The sequence below is a fragment of the Sus scrofa genome, chromosome 12 (genome assembly GCF_054392235.1).
Source record: "Sus scrofa isolate SSC_HxYL_T2T_F1_AM1 chromosome 12, Sscrofa_HxYL_maternal_Yorkshire_Landrace_v2.0, whole genome shotgun sequence".
NCBI lineage: Eukaryota > Metazoa > Chordata > Mammalia > Artiodactyla > Suidae > Sus > Sus scrofa.
The window spans coordinates 7275060-7299295 of NC_139394.1; the positions used below are offsets into that span (position 1 = coordinate 7275060).

A 24236-nucleotide genomic window follows, 5' to 3' on the forward strand; every position below is an offset into this window, starting at 1 on the left:
GGCATTTACCTTCCACAACTTTTAAGTGATGCTTTTTTAGCTGTGTCATCTTTAGATCACTCTCAGCCCTGGCCCCATACTGCTCCCGCATCCCCACGCGCCCCATGAAGGACGTCCATGCCTCCGAGATGTGGACTTGGAGGGATGGCCCTCCCCACTCCTCCCCTTCCTCCTCCTCCTCTCCCCCTCCCCCAGCACTCCAGCCAGTCTGTATTCTGATGCTCTTTGCACCAGGCTCTCTTTGGGGCCTGAGCTCTCTCCATTGTGAAGGGAGACAGCTGCAAGCTGCAGTGAGATAGAGCCGTTCTGGTGGAGTCGAGATAACTGCTGCTGGGAGGGAACCCAGAGGAGGGTTGGAGGGGGCCACATGTGTCAGCTTAACGGGAGGATCTGAAGAAGCTATTTCAATCCCATCTCCAAGTGGGAAACTGGCAGATGCCCTTCTGCGGGATGAAAGTTTTTCTCTTCCTCTCCAACCTCCCTGCCAAGGAAGAGCGCTTGATTAACAAGGGGCGTGAGGATGCTTTTTCACTAGGAAAAAAGTCCTTTTCCCAAATCCCTTCTCTGCTCACATCCCAGAAAAGACCGCATCCTAACACCCAAGGTGGCAGGCTGAGAAGGAGGACGGGCCTCTCCGCATCGCCAGCCACCGCCCCTTCCTGCATGTGTTCAGCCACTGCCGCCTTCTCTCAGCACCTACTGTGTTCCAGACACTAGACACTTGATGTAACGATGCAAGAGCCAGTGCGGTCCCTACCCACAGAGCTTATGGTCAGGTGGCGTGTTTTTGCTGCTTGCTAAGTGAACTGGAGCGGAGGGGAAATGAGGGGAGAGGGTTTTTTCCTCCATGTAATTGACTGTTTAACCATCTGATTGGCTGGGGGTTTACGCTATAATGAGAGTTACCCCAGTCGCCCCCCTCGGTCCTCGCCGTGGGAGGTCAGCACCACTCCTGGGGTTCCCTCCTGCAGGTGCATATGTGGAGACTCACTGGATAGGAACTTGAGTCCCGGACTGTCTGCAAGCCAGGCTCCATCCTCTGTAGCAGTGAGGCCCAAACTAGCTGCATGATGGAACCACTCGATACCCAAGGCCCATAAATCAGAACTCCTGGGAGCGGGTTCAGGCATCAGGATTGTTAAAAGTGCCCAGGTGATTCCAACATGGGGCCCTCTGTAAGAACCTTGCCCTTCGGCTTTGCTCCTCAAGGGTGCTCTGGGTCATCAGCAGCAACCCCAGGTGATGTTAAAACTGGTTAAAATGCTGGATCTAAGCCCTGCGGGATCAGAATCTGCAATTAACAAGATCCCCAGGAGACAGCATCTTGCCCTGGGCGGGGCTTATTAAAATCCCCTGAAAGGTATTGCAATTCCTAGAGGTGTAACTTTGCTGCCCCTCCCCTCTGCCCTATCAGCCCTGCTGTGCCCTATGGAGCGGGTCTCAAGTTCCCAGGATAGGAGAGAAGGTGACAGCTCTCTCCAGAGAGTCATCAACTTGAGTCATCAACTTGTGACAACTCAACCCCACAGAAAAAGGGGCTGGAGGAAAAGGGGTAGGGAGAGGAGGCGGGGGCCCTCCAAAACCAGCTTGCAAATCACGAGCAAACCAGCATCCGGAGCTTTTTGGAATCAAGCCTCAGGTGAGTCTTGCAACCCCACAAGTGAGATTAAAAACCAGGGGTAAGGGAGTTCCTATAGTGGCTCAGCAGAAGTGAATCTGACTAGCATCCACGAGGACACAGGTTTGATCTCTGGGCTCGCTCAGTGGGTTAAGGATCTGGCGTGGCTGTGTGTTGTGGTGTAGGTCATAGATGTGGCTCAGATCCTGCGCTGCTGTGGCTGTGGTGTAGGCTAGTGGCTGCAGCTCCAATTCAACCCCTAGCCTGAGAAACTCCCAAATGCTGCGGGTGTGGCCCTAAAAAAAAAAGAGGGTAAGGTTTGGGGTCTGCCAACTCTAGAACTTTCTCCTCCAGGCCCTCAGCTCCCGAGGACCCAGCCCTGGCTCACAAGGCATCCCCAGGCTCCTCAAAGATGAGTGGTGGGCAGAGTAATGCCTGGAGGGGTCCCCCTATGCCAAGCTCCTCTTGGCCAAAACTCCTGTTCCTTGTTCTTCCTGGAGCTGCCAGCTGCGACTAGACTGTGGGGTTCTTGGCACCTCAGGCACTCGTGTCCTATTGTTGCCGAAACCTGGCCTCTGTCCCCCGTTGCCAAATACAGGCACGGAGGCAGAGTTTGGGGGAAAGGAGAAAAGATAGCTTTATTGCTTTACCAGGCAAAGGGGGCCACAGCAAGCTAATGCCTTGAAGACTGTGCCCTCCTAGAGAGAGATTAGGAGGGGGTTTTATAGTCTGGGGAGTGGAAAATTGGGCCACAGATAAGGATCAGGGTGGAGGCAAGCTTGCATTGTCTCTCGAAGCTGGTGTTTAGTGGCCCCCAAGACTGGTTCTGGGGTCCTCCTTCTTCCCTTAATGAAGAATGCCTCATCAAATAGTTCTTCCGTTTGTTGGGGGTTTTAGTTCTGCAAAAGGGCTCAAAGATAGTGTTCTGTATATTCCTTGCACAGGAGCCAGGAGCCTGCCCCCAGGCTGCACTCTAGTCTCTGGACGGCTCCTCCCTGGTCTCTGCAGCCCCTTGCTTCCCTGATGAGCAGCTGCCCTTTGGAACTCGGGGAAGGCCCTGCAGGCGGAGGCTTATTCCCTAAAAACAAGATATGGGGGACACAGAAAGGCTTGTGTGCCCAGGGCCCTGCGCAGTTACGCTAATTGCCAAAACTATAGCACAAGGTCAAGGCCTTCATGGCTGAGCGTTTCCTTTGAATTGGAGCCGCTCTCCAGTTAATGGGCAACACCTGTTTTCTCGGCTGCTGGGAGGAGGGGCAGGGGTGGAGGAGAGGCTGGGGAACAGCCCACCTGGTTCAGCTCCCTTGGGGATCCTAGGCCACTGGGGGCCATGCTTGATCCATGGGAAGCACCCTAGGCCAGGGGCCCAGGTCCCTAGCCCTCCAGCGCTGCCAGGAAAGCTCTGTGGCAGATTCCGGCCCTGTGATGAGCCGAGCCCTTCTGGACTTTCTGAGCTGGGTGCTTTTTGGCGTCAATAAGCATCACGCAGGTGTGGTCCTATCTGCCTGTGAGATGTCTTCCCCAGAAGTTTCCTCCTCTTCAGATGCCTCCTGGTGCTGTTTCTCACCCCAAACCTCGTTCCAAAAGCAATGGGGAGAGCCGAACATCGAACCAGACACACACAGGTCAGAGTTCAAGATCAGCTCTGTCCCTTACAAGTCACGTGGCTTTGGCACGTCAGGTACCTGCTCTGAGCGCTGGTAACAAAATCTTCCGGAAAACGGGAAGAAGGAAGCTGACTTTGCTGAATTGCAGTGAAAATAAAATGACGTAGATGGAGTTCCCGTCATGGCTCAGTGGTTAATGAATCCGTCTAGGAACCATGAGGTTGCGGGTTCCATCCCTGGCCTTGCTTAGTGGGTTAAGGATCCAGCGTTGCTGTCAGCTGGGGTGTAGGTCGAAGACGAGGCTCAGATCTGGCGTGGCTGTGGCGTAGGCTGGTGGCTACAGCTCTGATTAGACCCCTAGCCTGAGAACCTCATATGCTGCAGGCGCAGCCCTAGAAAAGACAAGAAAAGAAAAAAAAATAAAGTTACTCTTAAAAAAAAAAAAGAAAGAAAAGAAAATGACATAGAAAAACTCCCAACAGGGGTGGGCACACCCTGTGGTGGCTCCACTGTGTACCTACTTCGAGATTTCTGCCAATGAAAATCTGAGGAGTTAGTGTCATCCAGGGGTCCTCAAAGTGTGGTCCCCGGACCAGCACCACCCGGAAGCTTGTTATAAATGCATGTTCTCAGGTTCTGCCCCGACCTACAGAGTCAGCCCAGCGATCTGTTCTAACAAGCGCCACCCCCCGGGGTGAGAGCCGCAGGTGAGGCCACAAATAAGCCATAAATCGCTGTTGCTACCATCTAAGCCACATGAACTTGGAGGAGAAAGCTTGTGCGCTAGATTCTTCAAGGTAACAGAACCAGCAGGAGAAACAGGGAGATGGTGAGGAATTAGCCCGCGTGATTCCGGAGGCTGATTGCGACCCTTTCTGTGATGGGCTGTCCTTAGGGAGACCCCGGGAGGCCAGCGGTGGAGGCTGAAGGTCTGAGAGCGGGAAAGCGGAGGGTGAAGCTTCCGAGGCTGAAGCCCTGAGGACCAGACGTGCCAAGCGCGAGGGAAGATTTTTGTCTCCGCTCTAAGTCGGCAGCAGTGAACTCACCCCCTCTGCCTTTTTGTTTTCTTCAGGCCCTCGAAGGAGGGGAGGAGGCCCACCCCCACGGGGGAGGCCATCTGCTCGGCCTGTTCACCACTTCCCATGCTAATCTCTTCCAGAAACACGCTCGCAGACACACCCAGACAGACTGTGTAACTGGGCATCTGGTGGCCCGGTCCGGTTGACACATAAAATTAACCATCACACAAAACAAATAGACGCGCAGCTTCCTGTCTTGGGCAGGGACCATGTGTGAGGCACGTGTCCATCAACCCCCTGAATCCTCACAGCCCCCCTGAGTGTCAGGCAAGGCTTTATCCCCACAGTACGGAGGAGAAAACTGAGGTACATGGAGGCAAGGTGGTGGGATTTGAACCCAAGCATTCCAGGTGCCCCCCCACCCCCAGGCATCCAGGACCTCTCGATGGGTCAAAGGTCAAAGGTCAGAGCCTAGCGAAGGGGGTAGGGTGTGCACACACACTGCCAACTGAGGAGAGGACAGACAGGTGGGCCTAGGGAAGCCTGTTTGGGGAATTCACCTATGCTCACACGCTCTCCTGTGTTATACTCATAGCTCCCTGCGTGTCTTTTAACGCGTTTATCACAAATGAGAATCAAAGATGCATTGTGTTTTTATTTGTCTATACTGCCTGCTGGGCTATAAGCTCCATGAGGGCAAGGGCCGCATCTGTCGTGACACATGGACTCTGAGGCTTAGCATGGCGCCTGGCACACAGCGGGCCGCAGGGGCCCAGTGAAGGCGTGAGCAAATGCACAAACAGTATGCCTGCCCCCCTCTCCCCCAACTCTCATTATTTCACGTCTGTCTTCCCTCCAGACTGAGGCCCCCATGCCACACAAACTCTTATCCAGCTCTGCCCATACAGTCCCCAGAACAAGAAAAAGCTGGCTTTATATGTGCTTTTTTGAGCAGAACCCACTCAAAATCTCAAGTCCAGGGGCCCCTGTAGCTAGTGTGGTCATTGCTCTGGCTCAGGGATGAAGGCAATTCCAGATCCGGAGTCTCCAAAATGCTGGACTGGATTTTCACACTTTCCTTTTCCACCGTGTGCCCACAGATGATACTTCCCTGAGACGGGGACCCAGCATTCTGGGTATCACGACTGAGTTGGGGCAGGACTCAACCCTCCCTGGCAGCTTCATCCCACCCGGCGGAGAGGCTGAAGCTTCAAGGTAAGCAACTGCTGTGAAAGGGCTCCACTTAGCCCTCTTTTTTGCAAACCTAAGCCTGTGAGTCAACCCACAATTAACCTCGTCTCCTAGATTCCGCTCAATGCAAAAGGTTTTATTCTAAAGGCGGGAAAGCTATTTTAGGATGACCATTGTTATGGGGTTGCTACCAAATCAGCAAAGGTCAGAGCTCTTCTTGGGCCGCTGGAGATACATGGTCATGGTCACCAACCAGATATAAAATGCCAGGCTGGCAGGGGGGGACTGTCTCAGGGCACGCCCCTCCCCAGCCTCCCAAGCCCCATCTCTCCCTCATCCCCTGAGGCCACAGCATAGAGGCTTCAGTCATTTGCTTAGAAATTTCATTAGAATAACAAGCCCCTCCCCCTTCTTTCTTTGCTTCTATTGGCTCCTGACATTTCTGGTCCAATCCCCCTCCCTGCCAACCCCCGCCCCCCACTGCCACCGCACATCATCTTTGTTGGCCAAATGATACGTTCTCATACAAAGGGACAGACACCAAAGCCTAGGGGAGGTCTATTTTTGGAAAATTGTTAAGCTCATATACCAACCTTATTTTTATCCCAAACTTATTTTCTTCATGAGCTAATAGAGAAGTTGGCTCTGCTCGGGGGACCTGGCAGGAAGCGGGGGTCAGGGGAGACATAAAAACCCAGGTGGGATGATGCAAATAGCTCAGCGCAGGGCATGATGCTCAGGGTACCAAAAAGGATGCGTCGGGGGAGATATTGATTTGCTTTGGTCTGTGTCCTCTTTATATTAATGAAGCAGTGACTTTGCTATGCTCTGAAATGTTCCAGATATACATCCATTGACTAGGGACAGTGAGAGCCACCATTTCTCATCCAAGTAGTTAAGGTATTAATGGGCAGCACTAAGGAGGGTGAGGAGGGGAATGGATTGGGGGGAGGCTGATAAATAAATGATGACATGCCCACGAAGGAATATTATGCAGCCATTAAAAATACATATGTGAAGAATATTTAATGCTGTATGGAAGATGCGCACAATAGATGTTTTAAAAAAATTAGCACTTAGAACGGCACATTCAGTCCAAGCCACATAGTATATGCTGAAAGAGAACAAGAGAGAAATACACTGAAACTTTCCATTTTATACACGTATGGATTTTCCATCTTCCCTGCAATTTGCCTTTATCCTATCTCAATCTTTTTCTTTATTTTAAAACCTTTTTAAAGTACCAAATAAGACATTCTGCGTGTAGAAATAAATTTAAATTACATTATAAATGAAAGCAGTTCCCTGCCATTCCTATTGTTAATCATTTGGTATATAGTCTCCAGAAATTTTTTTTTCTTCATTTTTATTTTACAGCTGCACCCGTGGCATATGGAAGTTCCCAGGCAAGGGGTCGAAAGTGAGCTGCCACTGCAGGCCTGTGCCACGGCCACAGCAACACTGGATCTGGGCCATATCTGCAACTTATGCTACAACTTTTGGCAATGCCAGACCCTTGACCCACTGAGCAAGGCCAGGGATCAAACCCGCATCCTCACAAACACTGTGTCAGGTTCTTCACTGTGCTGAGCCACAAGAACTCCTGGAAACTTTAATGTATACATGTAACTATGCACATATGCATATATGCACATACGTGGTCATATGTGTATGCACATGTGTATAGATATTACATATGTCATATGTAGATTATAATATACATATATTTGAATTTTGACACTAAGGAGCAGATTCTTCTCTGGAGCCTCCGAAAGGCACGCAGCTCTGCGGACGCTTTGAATTGAGCCACCTAAGTCTCACTTGGGGCTTCTGATCTCCAGAACTGTAAGATTAGGGACTAGAGGTGTTTTAAGCCACCAAGTTTGTGGCAGTCTGTTCACCAGCCATTAGAAATGCATACATCTTGTCTCAGGGGCAGCTTTTGCTCAGTTTGGCATCTCCGACCACGCCTGGCTTCCCAACCTATTTTACTTCTATAGTCGGAAAAAATTCTTTTTCTTTAAAAAAGCACATAAAATGATGATAATGGGGGCTGACGGAATATATTCGTTCATTCCACAAATACGATGCTGACCGCCTCTTGTGTGCCAGGGAGCATGTTAGGGAACAAAACAAAGACTTCCGCCCTCTTAGAGCTCATGTTCTAGCCGTTCTGATTGGGGGAGACAGATACAGGAAACACGAGAAATAACCAAATCATCTAGGAAGTTAGAAGTGTTACATGCGATGGAATAAAAGTAAAAATAGAGCAGAGGAGGGAGCTTGAAGGGGGGAGGAGCTGACTGCATGTTTAAATAGAGCAGTTGGTGTCAGCTTCATCTGATTTATTCCTTTCCTAATCACTCATTCCACACTTCCTCCATGTCGGTTTCGAAGTGCCTTACACATATTAAGTTGCTTCATCTTCCTTTAGCCCTGTGAATAAAGGCCATCCTTAGCTCCATTTTACAGATGAGAAAACTGAGGCACAGAGATGAAGTAGTGTTTGCAGGAGTTCCTGTCGTGGCTCAGCACAGTTAAGAACCCAACATAGTGTCTATGAGGATTCGGGTTCGATCCCTGGCCTTGCTCAGTGGGTTATGGACCGAGGATGCGGCGTAGGTTGCAGATGCGGCTCAGATCCAACATTGCTGTGGCTGTGGTGTAGGCTGGTAGCAGCAGCTCTGATTCGACTCCTAGCCTGGGACCTTCCGTATGCTGTAGGTGTGGCCATAAAAAGAAAAAAGAGAAGAAAAGAAACAGCATTTGCAGCATCAGATGGCTAGCAAGTGGCAGAAGAGGGACTTGAGCCCAGGTGGTATGGTTCCAGTCTGTCCTCCTATCCTCTACACAGCACTGCCTGATGTTTGATTGAAAAACTTGGGGCCATACAGGAGTCAGCCATGCAGGTCTCTGTGGGGAAAAGCATTCCAGGGAAAAGGAGCAGCCAGTGCAAAGGCCCTGAGGCAGGAGCATGCCTGAGTCATTTGGCCACACTGGCAGGGGATGAGCAGGGGTATGGCGGTCAGAGCCATCACTCAGGCTGTAGTGAGGACCTGACCCTTGCTCTTGGGAGAGGGCGCTGAGCAGGACTTTGAGCCGTGGCTGGCTTGCTCCAGCTGCTGCGTTGAGCTGTGTTGTGCTGAAGCTGCCAGGGGCCGGGATGGATTGGGAAAAGCAGCTAGAGATGCTGGTGGCTGAGCCAGGGTGGCAGCCGTGGGAATGGAGAGGAACAGTGGTGGTAGGATTCTGGACAATTTGAAGCAGAGCCAATAGGCTCTTCCAACACATGGGATGTGGGATGTGGGATGTGGGAGAAAGAGAAGCATCCATGATGGCTCAGAGCCGTGGCTTGAGGAACTGACTAGAAGAGCCGTTGCTCTCTGCCGAGATGCAGGGCGTGTTTGTTGTCTAACAAGTGTGGCAACTCCCTCTGAGGACAAAATCTCAGCATAACACATCGGACTGACGATAACCGTCTTGCTCAGGAGGTGTTATATCCAAGGCAGAGAGCTCTCGAAGGCGTCCGTGGTAGAAATGAGAACGATGGCTTGATGGCTTCCATACCCACCGGATCAGAAGGCCTATGAGCCTATCGAGAGGATCATCAAAGAACGCAAAGAGGTCAAGTTCAAGACCTAGGTTGACCTCCTACAAGTCAGCCTCAGGAGTTGGGAGGAAACCTCTCTGAATTGCCCCCTGGTTGAGAGCTGGGCAAATGGTACCATAAGACCCCAACCTCAACCCCAACCTCTACTGTTGGCCACATCTCGCTCCTGCCCCATGGCACGTCCACACGACTGGATGTGAATTGTTCCAACAGTCACGCCTGAGGTGCCCCAGTCAGGGAAAGGGGTGGGACTTGCCAATGATTTTTTAATTGGTTATACACAGCATTCCTTATTTCTTGGCAAAGTGGGTGGGGATGAGGAGCCACCTTCAAACTGAACTCCAAGCAGAAGAGACTCTTCATGACCAAGGCACCAAGGACTTCCCTCCTATCACCAACCAGCTCCAAAGAAGTCTGATCGTGGCAGAGAAAACATGGTCCAAAATAGGACAAAAATCCAACACTCAGGGTAGAGAGAGAGCTGGAAGTTCTCACTGTCACTGCCAACATTTACAGAACATGCGCCAGGAAGGCAGAGCCTGTCAAAGAAATTAACCCCGTAAGGAAATTGGTACTCACAGATCAGACGCTCTTTGGGTCCATAATTAGGGACCAAGACTAGAAACGATGCCTTCAAAGCAGGGACAGAAGGCTCAGTTCAGACCTTGTGCAATCGAATAATACGGGGGTCTCAGCAGAAGACCTCGCTGGGCCAGCCCATCCTGTCCCCCACCCCCAGGTTGGCTATGGTTATTATCTGTGGGTACGTGGAGTAAGCTTTCTGTCCAGAGCGTAGCAATCTATGATGACTCTGATCTGAATCTGTCCCCCCCTCCAAATCCAGTCACTGAAATCCTAACCCCCTAAGGTGATTGTATTAGGAAGTGGGGCTTGTGGGTGGTGATTAGTTCCTGAGGGTGGAGCCCTCAGCATGGGATTCATGCCCTCGTAGACCCCAGAGAGCTCCCTTGTCCCATTCTGCCATGGGAGGGCACAGAGAAAAGGGGGACCTCTCCAGACCATGCAGGCGCCTGGAGCTCAGATTCCAGCTGTTTTGCTTTCTTAGGGCCACACCCACAGCATATGGAAGTTTCCAGGCTAGGGGTCAAATCAGAGCTGCAGCGGCAGGCCTATGCCACAGCTCACGGCAATATTGGAGCCTTAATCCACCAAACGAGGCCAGGGATCAAGCCGCATCCTCATGGATGCTAGTTGGGTTCATTACTGCTGAGCCACAGCGGGAGCTCCTGGAGTAGTTCTATTCTTTCTCCAGAGTAGGGGCTTGGATGAGGGGTGGGGAAGCAGGTTTCCCACCTCTTGGCTGGATCCTGCGGCTAATGTCTTAGCCCCCTCTCTACTCCCTGTTTCTCTTGTGAGGACAGTGTGGGCTTGGGGGAGGAGTGGACATCTTGAAAGCTTTGTATTTATCATTCAGTCTGTGAACAAGGCTCTATTTAAGGCTTACTCTGTGCCAGGCCTATGCTAAGCACTGTCACCTAACAGGCTCCCAATAAACACGTGTGGGCCATCAGAGACGTCAACCTTATCAGCCTCCCTGGGCAGAAAGCCAGCTCCTATCTTCAAGTATTTCCAGACATCTCTCCGGGAATCCGTGTCTTAGGAGAGAAGGCAGTGGGGCCACAGGCCAGAACGGGGAGGGATGGGGTCCTGGGGTTCCCTGCCCTGTGTCCCCCTACGCTGGACGTTTGCCAGGCTGCTGTGGCACTGAGGTCCCTCCCTTCCTGTTAGTTTCTCGACCCTCCGGGACAAGCACTCCAGCCAAGGGTCTTAGTCAATATCACCTCCCAATGCCAGCCTTCACCCCAAGCCTGACTCCTCTCTGACACGCAGCCCCGTCTGCTCAGTTGAACTTGATCTGCATTTCTGACCAGCCTGTCTCAAGGGTCCCACGTTTCATGCCGTGAAGCTAACGGACCACATCTTGCCGAACAGGTGCCCACGCCCGGGTGTACCCATATACCTGTAGCCACACTCAGTTATAAATATCTATAGGGTGAAATTCCAAATAATTGTGGACATATTTCACCCTGCCTGTTGAACACATTGCAAGAAAGGAATTGATCCCCGCTGTTTCATTTATTAGATGGTGTAAGACCACAAAAATCGTTTCCACAATATCCCAAACTAAATCATTTATTCTTGACAAAAATCCAATAAAGAGCTCAATCCTTCTCCATAGGCAGATAAAGCACAGATTAATGGGGCTGCCTAGATCAAAAAATGCTGGGAAAATGAAAGCGAGATAGAGCGCGAAGGCCCCTTCTTCCTCCTCACTTCCCCAAGGCTGCCTGGGCTCAGGGTTTTATTACAAAAAGCCGCCTAAGTATTACAGGCTAATCCGTAAATCCAAGCCTAGTAAAATATGTGACGGATTTGTAAATTGTGCCCTTTACAAATCTGATTGAACTTTTCCTTTTTGCCGGGCATTTCGCCTTCCTCCTCTCACCTGTTCCCTCCACTCCTGGTCCCGGGCAGCCTGGGATCTGCATTGGGCAGGGTGGGACCCCAGCACCGCTTCCTGATGAAGAGAGCTTTTCTCAGCCGGCTCTCTGACTTGACTCATGGGCAGTGGAGGCAGGTGGGGTACCGGAGGCTGAAAACACCATCAGCCTCTTTTCGTCCACCGTCTATGGGGATGTCAGATTCCGCGGTGGTCCGGGCAAGGGCCAGGCGTGGCAGGTATCTGGGGGGCTTAGGGCATTCTGGCGACCAAGGATGGACATGGGAAAAGCCAGCAGCGGGGGAAAGGAGGGGATTGAGCTGGTGGTCCTTGGAGGAGCTGTCTGGAAGATACCTTGCATGCAGATCTGACTCAACCTGCCCATGGATTTGAGCCTTATACTGCCGTAGACCCCCATGGGGGGTGGGTCTCCAAGGCCTGTCCAGGTTCCCATCCCACATGCTCCTCTGTGTGCACCCCGTCAAGGGGGACCAACCATCCCCATTCACCCAGGCCTGGGGGGTTTTCTCAGAGGCAGGACTTTCAGGGCTAAAACCAAAAGAGTCCCAGACAGTAGTTCCCATCGTGACTCAGCAGGTTGTGAACCTGACTCGTATCCATGAGGACGTGGGTTCGATCCCTGGCCTCGCTCAGTGGGTTAAGGATCTGGCGTTGCTCTGGCTGTGGTGTAGGCCAGCAGGTGCAGCTCTGAGTCAACCCCTAACCTGGGAACTTCCATAGGCCGAAGGTACAGCCCTAAAATGAGAAAGAAAAAAAAAAAAAAAAGTCCCAGGCACTCTGGGTTGAGTTACCTCTTCTGCCTCTCCTGCCAGAAAGTTCTGGTCCATTGGCCCCAAGAAGAGCTCATTGCTCAGGCCAGATTTTCAGCTTCTCTGTCTTAAACCACTTTCCCCGCAGCATTGGGGTCCAGGATCTGTCACTTACCACCTGCGCACGGTGGCAACTTCTGCAGCTTTCTCAGCCTCAGTTTCCCCACGTGAAATATGGGGATAGGAAGGCCTCCTTCACAGCATCGTTGTGTGAATTAAAGCTACAATGCCAATGAAGCGCCTGGCATAGAGGGAACCCATGGCGATGCCATCCCTATCGTATCATAATTATCATCTGAACACACCTCCTTAAGGAAGGCCGTGAAAAAAAGTTAAAGACTCGTGAAAGGCCCTCCTGGAAGCTGGAAAAATAACATCCTCCCCTCACCGACCCACAACGAACGTGGGCTGAGCGCTGGCTGAGGCCCAGATATAAGGCTTTAAAGGAGCCACTGATGCCGGCGGCTGGGATCCAGATGACGGGGAGCAAGGCTTTCTGCTTGGCACGAGGACTTGCAGAGTTTTAATCCTGTGGGCCCACACCCCCAGCACCCCAGGAAAATGACTGCTTCCTCTCCTTGCAGATGTCCCCAGGCAGAGGAAAGATGGAGTTGGGGCGGTTGCCCTGGCAACTTTGCTCCCGCCCCTCCCCCATACTTCCGAAGGCTCAGCCTAGACCTGAGCCGGGTAGGATCCTGAGGGCCGGCCGTCTGCAACGGCACTTGGCAGGTTTATGAGAAGTGTGACAAAACGAAGGCTCCTGAGAACCAGAGCGTCCCTCTCCCAGGCCCTGCTCCGGGCACCCTTTGCTGTCCCAGGAGGCAGTTCCAGAGTGGCAGCTGGTGGAAAGTTCTTTCTGCTGTTCCCCCTCCAACCTTCCAAAGAAGAAAAGGATGCCTTTGGAGGAGACGTAGAAAGATCAACCCAGCTGCTGGCTCCTGCTGCTCGGGGGCTTTAACCAGTCACATGACCCTCGTGACACTGCATCTCGCCTGAGTCCTGAGATGGACCTCCTGCCGTTCCCTGGGGATGCAGGAGAAAACGGAGGGGGTGGGGAGGGCCAGGGTTAGATTCGGAGGAGAGGAGAGCCTCTTGGCTGGTCCCACAAAACCCAAGCTCCTGGGGGAACAGAAAATAGGAACAGATGCTCTTGTGAGGCAGGTGATCCACGCAGTAAAAGAGCAACTTGTGGATCAGGCTTTTACTTTCCAAGAACATTCCAGAAAAGGTGGGTCTCCCATCTGCTGGATTTTTTAAAGCGGGGTTGGGAGGTGGGGGGACACGTGACTTCAGGCTGCTCCCACGGAGCCGAGACGCTGCCCTTTTGTCCCTGGGAACAGTGAGTCCGTGTACACTCGCCACCTCCCTCATTAACCTTTATCCCTCTGTTTCCTGCTGAGGCTTAATCCTATTTCCTGCATTCCAGGTATTTAGTCTGGCAACCCAGAGAGCCACTCGGCTGTGCCTTTCCCATGCCCCATCTCAGCTGGGAGGGCTCAGAGAATGGCCTCCTGCAGCTGCTGCCCTGAACCGTGTCTCCTGCCCTTTTGGTTCCTGGCGTCGAAATGTAATGATGTGGGTTATACTGTTGATGGGGTGGTGGTGCCAGTGGCGAGGAAAGCGTAGGATGAGCAGTGGGGTGCAGGAGTGGTTCCCTGAATTGTGTGTGTGTGTGGTTGGGGAGGGGGAGACAGAGCCCTTGCCCCCTGTGGAACTGGAGGTGACCCCATCAACGGAGCTTCCTCTTCTGTGAGCTCAAGTGTAGGAGTATTTGACAAGTACTGCGTGGAGATGCTTTTCCTTTTCTGGCATGGAGGAGGGGGTGGTAGGAAAGGGGGCACAGAAGTATTAGAGGCTGGGGTCCCCATTCAGTTGATGTGACCCAATGTCTATTCCTCCACCCACGGCTCAAAAGGGACTGAGTCAGGGGGAGGTCTCAGTAGATGGCACAGCCCCCTCTTAGTCACTACCTGCTCCCCATTTTCAGCCCCTGATGCTCCCCATTGCAGCCCAGAGGATAACCACCCAAGCTCTACTGGGGTCACATGGATCTGGTTCCCACTTAGAGGAAAAGAGGGCAGTTTGCAAGCCCTGGGGACACAAGAAGCAAGGGCTCTGTGCTGCCATTGTCCCAAAGCTCGTCTGCATGGGGCTTGGCAACGTGGTCTCCAGGACCCCCTGGCCAGAGGTCAGAGATGTAGCACCCAGAGGACCACTGGGTGTGAAGGGCAGAGGCATAAGCTGGAGCAAACCCAGCCGAGGCAGGGTGAGCTTTGCAGTAACCCCTTATTTATTGGGCTCCTCCAGCCCCACAATTGCTGGCTCTGCTCAATATTTCATTCTTGTTGCACCTGCTCAGGCAGCAGAGCTGCAGGCATTTTTGATAAATGGATTGAAAGGTTTGTCTAGTTTTGCTGAAGCTTCTATAAGTGCCTCTGTATCTTCCACCGAAATCGTATTTCCCAACTTCCTAGAGCGATTTCTCTCCCCTAGTGACTCCTCTCTCCCTGTCTGCTAGCTCTTGTGTATTCCCTCTCGCCTTCTCCCTAGCTCACGTAGACACACACACTCAGTATGCAAAGATGCATAGATCATAGATCCGCACGCTCACAAACTTCTCTGCACCCACAATCACCGAAAGCACCAATTTACAAGGAGAGCAAAACTTCCCATTGATGAGGAAGCACATACCATAGCCAGGCACACGGATACACGCCCTCGTGTGCACACATACAGATACACTGAAATCCCCAGGCTGCCCTTTCGGAGCCCAACCGGTCCCCGCGTGCTGAAGGAGCGAGCCTGGGGAGGGCGGCTGAGACCAGAGCCAGGGTGAAGACGGACAGTCTCCAAGAAGGAGGAGCCCAGTGATCCCCGCCCCCAGGGAGCTCCTCCCACCCCCTGCCGGCTGCCTCCCTCCTCCAGCTCTGCTTCCACATCCGCCTGCCCAGCCCTGGCCGCTCCACCGGGCCAGCTGGAGGCTTTATCCCAAGCACATCTGAAACAGCTCAGGAGCTGCTGCGCCTGGCCTCCAGCCTCTTCCATAAATAACTTGATGGGCCTGGCTCCTCGCCCTCCCGGTGATGTCATTGGCCACTGGCCCAACCAGTGAGGTCACAGGCTTCCCTTCCCTCTGCGCTCCCTCCCAGGGGGAGCAGGAGACCCTCATCACGGAGCCCGTCTGCGCCCCATCCTGTTCCAACCCAGCCAGGCAGTTGATGTAGGTTCGCCACCATCTGGGACCCGCTGCGTGGTGGTGCCAGACGGCAGCCTTCCCCCTCTTTGTCGCCAGTTACAGCCTCCCAATCTTCCATCTCCTGTCGTCATGATTTAGATTCCAGGCGACAGCAGACTCATGAGCTCGAAGGGCCGTGGTGAATGGCTGGCACCTCGGTGGAGCCTGACTCCCGTCCAAATCCTGGGCACCCCACCGACTAGCTGTGTGACTTCAGACAAGCTGCTTAATCTCTCTGTGCCTCCAGTTTTCTCGTCTTTCAGATGGAGATAAGAAGAGGAGTTACTGGAGGGTGGTTGCGAGGCTTACGTGGGCACCTCCATGTCAAACATAGCTTCTCACACATTCGAAAGCAGCAAAGAAACTGATTCTGTGATCACATCTCCATGTCCAGAGATGGAAGGATGTGCCTGCGTGTTGGGGAGAAGGGAGGCCTGCCGTGGTGGGCAGCAGCATGGGTGATCTCTCTACTGTCACAGAAGCTGTCACTGTCCCAGACGGAGCTCTCCCAGGCTCCTCACCTAGGGCCAGTGGCTTCCTCTACTCAATCCCAGATCCATCCATGGCCTTGGTACCAGAAGTGGGAGGAGCAGGATTATTAGAGGCACTTCTGGAGCATCTTCTGCAGGGGGCACTGTGAGACCCAGCCCACCCCTTCCTACTGCCCCACCCCGCAATCACCTCCAGCTGGTTCCTTGCCTGATCACCACTAAAGGAATTTACGCAAACCAGCACCATAAGACACACCTTGACCAACCAAGAAGCCCTTGGCCATTGCTTCCAGACGTGTGTGTTTGGAGAGCCCCAGGGAAACGGACCATCTCTGGATCCAACAGAGGAGAGGTTTCACTCTTTCTGTTCCAGCGCTGCCTTACAGGGGAGCCATAAGCCACCAGTGGCTATAAGCACTTGACATTGGACCAGGGATGTGCTATAAGTGTAAATTACACACCAGACTTTTCGTCACTCAGTATAAAACAGAGAATACATAAAAGCCCATGGATGATTCTTTTATAGTTAATACATGGCAACATGGTATTTCGCCTATGCTGGGTTGAATAAAACATGCTATTAAAATCAATCCCCACAGACACAGAGAACAGACTTGTGGATGCCAAGAGGGGAGGGAGGGAGTGGCATGGACTGGGAGTCTGGGGTTAGCAGATGCAAACAATTCCATTTAGAGTGGATAAGCAATGAGGTCCTACCGTACAGCACAGGGAACTATGTTATGCCATCGCGATCCAGTCTCTTGGGACAGACCACCATGGAAGATAATATAAGAAAGGGAATATATGTATGACGGGGTCACTTTGCTGTACAGTGGAAATTGGCACATTGCAAATCAACTATACTTTAATAAAATATAAAAATTAATCTCACCTGTTTGTTTCTGACTTTTTTCCACGGGGCTAGTAGAAATTTTTCAACAACATGTTTCTCCCCACCCTGAGGATTCTGACTTGGTTAGCATTGTGCCTTCAGAAGCTGGGGACTGCTGGCTCCTCCTGGTCCGGCTGCCTCTTCCCCACCTCGCCAGGGTCCTCTCTGTGCCTGTTTCAAACTCAGGGACTGTCGCGTGACCTCTGTCAGCCAGTAATTCATTCCTCAAGTTTCTACTGCATAAAAACTCAACTCTCTTTTTCTGGTGTCTACACGCTTTGCCCTTTCCCTTCACAGGCAGATAGATCCCTCTGTACTTCTGGGGGATAAGTAGCTACAGTGTAACTCTTCCCAGCCTTGATGGGCTGTAGCCCTCAGGGCTGCGAGGGGTCTGCAGCTGCCTGGATCCCCAGCCTCAAGCGGAAGGAGGTTGGGGAGGTGGGGTATCCGGATGCCTCTGTGCCCTTGAACCTAACACAGCTGCTGCATTTCAGGGCTGCATTTCAGGGGTGGGTCAAGCCCCAGTGCTGATGGAAGTCAGGCCAATGGCACTGGGTTTGTGCCCACCCTGGGAGATGTGGTTCCCTCCCCAAGTGCAAGCGAGGACAGGATAGTCCCAGCATAATCTCCATCCTGCCTTTTTTTTTTTTTTTTTTTTTGATGGCCGTACCTGCAGCATATAGAAGTTCCCGGGCCAGGGACTGAATCAGAGCCACAGCTACACATGACCTACGCCATCTTGCTTTTGCCCGCATACCAGGGTCTTCCAGGTAGGACCTCACTTGACCCGTAGGTCTGCTAGCTTGGAACCAAAAACCTGTAGTCCCTGATGATATTTCCAACTGGAAAAACAGTGAAGGTCTCTGTTTTCTGGATTCCCATGGAAAGATGTGTGAGCGTCTATTTGGAAGAGGGATGTGAACAGTTCTGCCAACCCCATTTTGCAAAGAAACATCCCTGTCAACCATTGTCCTTTTTTAAAAAAAATTCCCATGTAGTGCATGATAACCACCAAAAAGGGCCTCTTTCCCCTTCCTTCCGAGCTTTTATTTTTTTTTTTTAACAGCCGTACCTGCGGCATATGGAAGTTCCCAGTCTAGGGGTCGAATCAGAGCTGCAGCTGCCAGCCTACACCACAGCCACAGCAACACCAGATCCAAGCTGCATCTGCAACCTGTGCTGCAGCTTGTAGCCATGCCAGATCCTTAACCCACTGAGCAAGACCAGGGATCAAACTTGCATCATCATGGATACTAGTCAGATCCTTAACCCACTGAGCCACCACGGGAACTCCCTTCCCAGCATTCTTATGTCTGAATCCCAAGGCAAGACGCCACCTTGATGGGGTGCCTCAACCTGATCCAGGAAGAACTCTCTGTTTTCCTGTAACCCCCCTCAGGGCTAGGAATTTCTTCTCAGCCTCCAGCCTGGATCCCATGGGCTGCACTGGATCATCTGTGCCAGTGACTCTCTGGGGACAGATGATCGTTTGCTTGCTTGGCAATTGTGGGGAGAAGGTATTTAGAGGGGTGTGGGTAGGGACGCCAGATTTAGTAAGTAAAACTACAAAACGCCGTGTTAATGGAAATAACACAACCAAATTCAACAAAGAATAGGTTTGGGGCATAAGAATGCCCCCAACCATAACTGGGACCTGCTTACGCTGCACATTTTTCCGTCGTATATCCAGTGCATCTGGGCATCCTGATGTTGCCGGCCTTCCCAGCCCAAGGCTGCAGGCTCAGCTTCTGGTGGGTGGGGGACTGGTGGCTTGCCTGCCTTTGGGGGAGGGTTGTGTTAGGGATGCCGGGGGAAGAATGCATAAGGCCAAGTTGGTAAAGCAAGAGAGATTTGTGAAGGGAGTTCCCGTCGTGGCGCAGTAGTTAACGAATCCGACTAGGAACCATGAGGTTGTGGGTTCGATCCCTGGCCTTGCTCAGTGGGTTAAGGATCCAACTGTGGTGTAGGTCACAGACTCGGCTCGGATCCTGCATTGCTGTGGATCTGGTGTAGGCTGGTGGCTACAGCTCCAATTGGACCCCTAGCCTGGGAGCCTCCATATGCCGTGGAAGCGGCCTAAGAAATGGCAAAAAGACAAAAAAAAAAAAAAAAAAAAAAAAAAAAAGAATTATGAAGGCATCAGAGGGGGAGGGGCTGAGCTGAGGATGGCACCAGCAGTGACTGTGAGAAGATGCTTGGCTTATAAAGGAGCTGTGGTGGGAATCTGTGGCTGGAGTTCACGGAGAGAGCTTCTGGCAGGAACAATGAAGAAGGAGGAGGGCCGGAGTTCCCATCGTGGTGCAGCGGGAACGAATCCAACTAGGAACCATGAGGTTGCAGATTCAATCCCTGGCCTCACTCAGTGGGTTAAGGATCCAGCGTTGCTGTGAGCTGTGGTGTAGGTCGCAGAAACAGCATGGATCTAGCATTGCTGTTGCTGTGGTGTAGGCTGGCAGCTGTAGCTGATTCGACCCCTAGCCTGGGAACATCCATGTGCCATGGGTGTGGCTCTAAAAAGCAAAAACAAACAAAAAAAAGGAGTGGAAGGTCCAGGGAGGGGTGTGGGGGTCGAGTCCCGTGGCAGAAGGCAGTTCATCCTTGTAGGTGGTTGAATATGCAGGCAGTTGATTTCCGTAGACCACAGTTTCTTGCTGCCCAACTTGAGCCTCCACACTCCAGGAAAGGGATAGATCTTGTGCCGGCCGTACCCAGGTCTGCAGCAGGTCTCCAAGGTGAAAAGCCACATGGGGGCAGGTGGCCTGTCTCCATCCTCCTGGGAACCTATCAGGTTGAGCCCGTAGCATCTCCCACCCACGACTTGTGTGAAGTCTTTGCAGGAAGACGGCATGAGCCTGGTGCTGCTGGACCAGCTGAGCAGGGTGGTCCAGCTTCGCCCTCTCTGGGGGAAAGATGAAACCCATCCTCCCCCCACTTCTGGCCTGCAGAACTTCCAAGCCTTTGCTCCCTCTCCCCTGCTTAAAAGGACGCATGCCCACCCTGAATCCAGCTCTTCTTTCTCAGGGCCCTTGCTGGGCTCAGATCTCCTGTTATGAGTTAGCTCCATGTGTGTGTTTGGCTCCAGGGATGGCAGCATTCTGAGCCAGTTATGTCACTTTCAAGAGCGCCTTTGAAGTCCCCTTCGCGCCTAAGCCGCTGTCTCTATCGGCTCCGCTGGGCAGAGAACCTCACTGCTAGGCTGTTTCTATATCTGCGCCTCCCCAACGCTACACCTCCGTCTCTCTCCTTCCCACCCACCACCAAAAAAAGTTCCTGGAGATGGGAACTGCTCTATCCGAGATAATTGCTTAATTAGGGGAAAATTACTTAAATTTCAGCAGCAGCAGCCGCAGCCACTGTGCCATTCTGAGTCTAAAAGCTTCTAAACGCAGCTCCCTTCGAAAGGGATTCACTGCCCACTCAACACCCCCTGCTGCTCCTCCAGCGCTGGATGTCACCTCTGCTGGATGTCACCAACGCCACTCGGGGTCATTTTGCACACTCCCTCGTGCCCGCACGCCCACGCCCACATCACCCTCAGCATCATCTCAGCTGGGCTCTGCTAGACTCAGGCAAGCTGGCGGTTTTATCAAAGGCTAAAGGTTGGCACATCCTCCTGTAGAGGGTCAGAGAGTCAATCTTGCAGGTTTTACAGACCATATGGTCCCCGTTGCAACGCTTCGAGTCAGCCTTAGAGCTCAAAAGCAGGCACAGGCGTGCGGAAGTGAACGGGCATTGCCATGTTCTAATATGACTTCACGAAAACGGGTGGCAGGGTGGATTTAGCCCGTGCACCCGTCTGCCAACCCCCTGCCAAAGGCTAACTTTGCAGATGTGGCTGTGGGAATGACGTGGGTCGTTCTTGGTGCCATGGGGGGAGGAGCTCTGTCCACGATCAACCCCCAACCCCGTGGCCCAGGGAGCCCTGAGTATCAATCATGCTGAGATGCTGGGCTGGCAGTGCTGCAAATATAGGATTTGAAGTGGGGACAGCCTGGGGCTCCAGTCTTTGCTATGTGATCTTGGGTCAGTTACTAAATGCTGAGTTTCCATTTTTTCATCGCCAAATTGATAATGAGAATCATTTTTCCTCCCAGGGTCATGGCGATGATACTGGGATGGCGGGCGGGGAGCTGGGTTAGGTCTGTGGTAAGTGCTGAGTGGGGTCAGCTTCTAGGGGTGATGATAGAGTGACTGTTGGCCTTGGTATTTCAGCTCCCAGAGGAGAGTCCTTGCAGAAAGGTTTTAGGATTTCTGCCCCCCAGACTCGTCAGAATCAAATCATCCCTTTTTATTGAACCCCCCGAGCTCTTCCAGTTTCAAAGAGAAACACCGAGGGCACAGGGTGGACTCTGTGGGCCCACAGCACCTCCTGCCTTCCTGCCACCCGGACAGAGGCAGACGCGGCCCTGGGTGAGCTCACTGACGCCCCCTGACGGCAGCCCTTGCGTTGCTGACCTGCGCCCCCAGCCCCACACCTGCAATGATGTCTCAGCAGCGAAGGCCGCCTGCCTGGCTGCCCACAGGGGGCGCTGGAGAGCAGGCACCTGGGCCCCCGCTCCTCCCAGCACCCAGGTCCTCCCGCACCGCGTCGTTCTCCCCTCTTCCTAGGCTGCTTCCTGCCCTCCAAGCCCCCTCCAGACAGGGTGCCCCAGCCAGAGACACTCCCCTCGCCCCCTGGGGACCCAGACCGCCTCGTTTCCAGTTGCCGTAGGCTGGGGAGAAACCTCAGTCAGTGAAACGTCATCAGGTTTTAGAGCCCAGGCCCTTGTCCCTGCTAATGTGGGTACCAGGAGGGACAGTGCGTGCCCACATAAGGGCCGCTGCTAAACCTGGCACAGGCGGGGGTGGGGAGGGCACAGAGACCCCAGTGGTGACCGAGAGCAGTTGTGAAGCCAAACAGAGCGGGAGGGAACTTGGCGCCACGGGGTCAGAAAGCTTGAAAACAAGAACAATTCGAGGACTGGGATCTGGGGAGGGTCGAGTCGCTCAGGAATGAGTGGGTTTCGGGGGCAGAGACCTTGCAGCTGACCCCAGAAAAGCCACTGCCCTGGGATGCTTCTGGGGACAAACCATAATAAGGAAAGATAGGAGTCTGACTGTTCTGTCTTGGAGAAGAGCTGTACCCAGGAATGACAGTGCTGCGACTGAGGCAGGCAGAACCCTGGCGTAGAGTGAGACTTATGCCCTTTACAGGCTGGCCAGCATATACACGGACACCAGTCCGCTGGGAGTCCATTGCAATGTGAGTTGAGAAACGTGTGCTTAAACTGCAGCTAAGGGACGAGTCCACACAGCAGCTTCCCTTCAACTGAAGCAAGAGTTTCAGTGTACGTGAAATAAACTGCCGAGCGGGTCAGACGGACGAGAACACGATGGAGAAAGAAGGATCAGGACTCAGATTTAAGGACATGGCCTTGGGGACAGAGAGCCAAGAACCGGGAAGTGGGGGAGGTGTCCTTGGCTCCCAGCTGCTAACTCCTGGCCACACCAGCCCGGGGTCCCTTTGCTCAACTCTCCCCTGCGCCCTCTTGTCTGCTCCTGAGCTGCTGCCAAACCAAAGGCTGGGGTGCAGGGGGCCGCTGTCTCAGGATTCTCCACCCTGCCCAGGAGCTGCAGCAATCAGGCCCCATCTGGGCCTTTGGGGTGTATCAGAGCAGGGCCCGGTCCCTGGAGCTCGGGTCTTGGGTGGAGGCCGTCTGCTCGGATGCTCTTGGGTCTGGGCCGCAAGTCAGAGCCCAGCAGCAGGGCGCTTTCCCTGGGCTGGCGCATCACCGCGTACAGCAAATCAGATCTTCTCCCATCAGTGCTGTTTCTGGTTCCCCAGGCCTCGCGTCCCACCTTCGGCTTCCGGCTCTCTACTTCTTGGCCTTCCTCATCATCTGCTGCTTCGGCGACTCTGAGACCGCATCACAACTCTGCTACCCACTCCCCATATCTGGGCTCTCCGTCCCCCTCCCGACCTGCCTGCCTGGGGGGTCTCTTAGCCCATCCCCCATCATCATTCATTTAATGACCATTTCTTTCCACTGGTCTCCTGACTTCCAGCTCCTCCTCGTTCTAACACAGAGCTTCTCAAGGGTTAGTTCCTTTGAACCATCAGCATCAGCATCACCAGAGAGCTGGTTAGAAGTGCAGACTTTCCAGACCTGCAGGACGGGAACGCTGGGGGCGAGGCCCAGCATCCGCGTTTCCACAAGCCCCAGGTGCTTCTGAGGGCTCAGGGTTGGAACCTCTGCGGCTGGCACATCCTCTCTGCAGCTTCCAGAGCATTCTTTCTGAAACCCAGGCCACGTCCTCTCATCTTCCTGCTCAGCACCCGTGGATGACTCTCCTGTGCCTTCAGAATTAAATCCCAATTACCTGAAGCACAGTGTTTGAGGCCCCGCACCGGCTTCCCCAAACCTCCCTTTCCAGCCTCCCCTGCCCCCTCGGCCCTTTCATCACGCCTATTCCCTTTGAGGACTGGAGGTCAGGTTCAAATATCACCTCTCCGAAGCACTGCCCACCCCCCCTCGTCCTCAGGCTCTGAGCCCCTACAGGTGCCTCTCTCCGGGCGACAGTTCTAACATGCTGTAAATTCTGGGGGGGACACATAGATCTTCATGCCCGGTGAGCTTCTAGAAGCAAGGGTGATGGTTTTCTTCAGTGTAGTCCCGGCGGCTGGTGTAGAGTGGTTGCCGATACCCATCTGTTGATGGTGGGATCAAATCTGACTCTTCTTAGTGCGCACCAGAGCCCCGCCCCAGCCCCCTCCCATCCCACCCCACCGTCTTGATCCACTGCCCACCCCCTGGACTCCAGGACCCTCCCGGGACCTCTCTTGATCCCCCCTGTCCTCCCTCAGGTCCATGTGGGTCCAGTTACTTCCAGTCTCGTCATCGTACCCCCAGGATGGAGGAAGAGTGAGGGGGAGGGCCTTGCGGGGAGAGGGTTGCTGGACCCTTCTGGAGTCTGTTCCCATCACAGGGGTGGGGGTGGAGGTCCCTTTGAGTGGTACCATTAATGCCAACAGACAAAGGAAAGGCGCGGATACTCCGAACCCACAGCCTACCCTCTTTCACTTGATGGAAGGATAGGGTTGGGGTGGTCCGTGTTTTCTTATTTATTTATTTAGCCGGAGTGTGTATGTGTGTTTTCCACTAGATTTACCTCCCTAATTATATCTGCTTACACCGGTATTAAAATGTTCTTGTATTCCCTGTACACGCAGCAACCGATAGACTGTCGGGGCGGTGCAGAGGCTAGGCGGGGGGTGGAAAAACACAGAAATTAAGTCTCCGCT

At 53.1% G+C, this 24236-nt stretch overlaps 1 long non-coding RNA gene across 4 annotated transcripts in view; it reads left to right on the forward strand.

Annotated features, from left to right (window-relative positions):
• The first annotated feature begins 1374 nt into the window (after positions 1-1374).
• Positions 1375-24236, forward strand: part of LOC102162489 (uncharacterized) — a 28288-nt gene continuing 5426 nt past the window's right edge. For 2 of the 4 annotated variants that reach the window (XR_014820396.1, XR_014820397.1), the window contains exons 1-2: positions 1375-1639; positions 5345-5459. This is a non-coding gene — a long non-coding RNA (uncharacterized LOC102162489). Of the gene's footprint in view, positions 1640-5344; positions 5460-8159; positions 11216-15670; positions 16954-24236 lie in introns of those variants that run through there. The other 2 variants (XR_014820398.1, XR_014820395.1) reach the window with 2 other exon arrangements.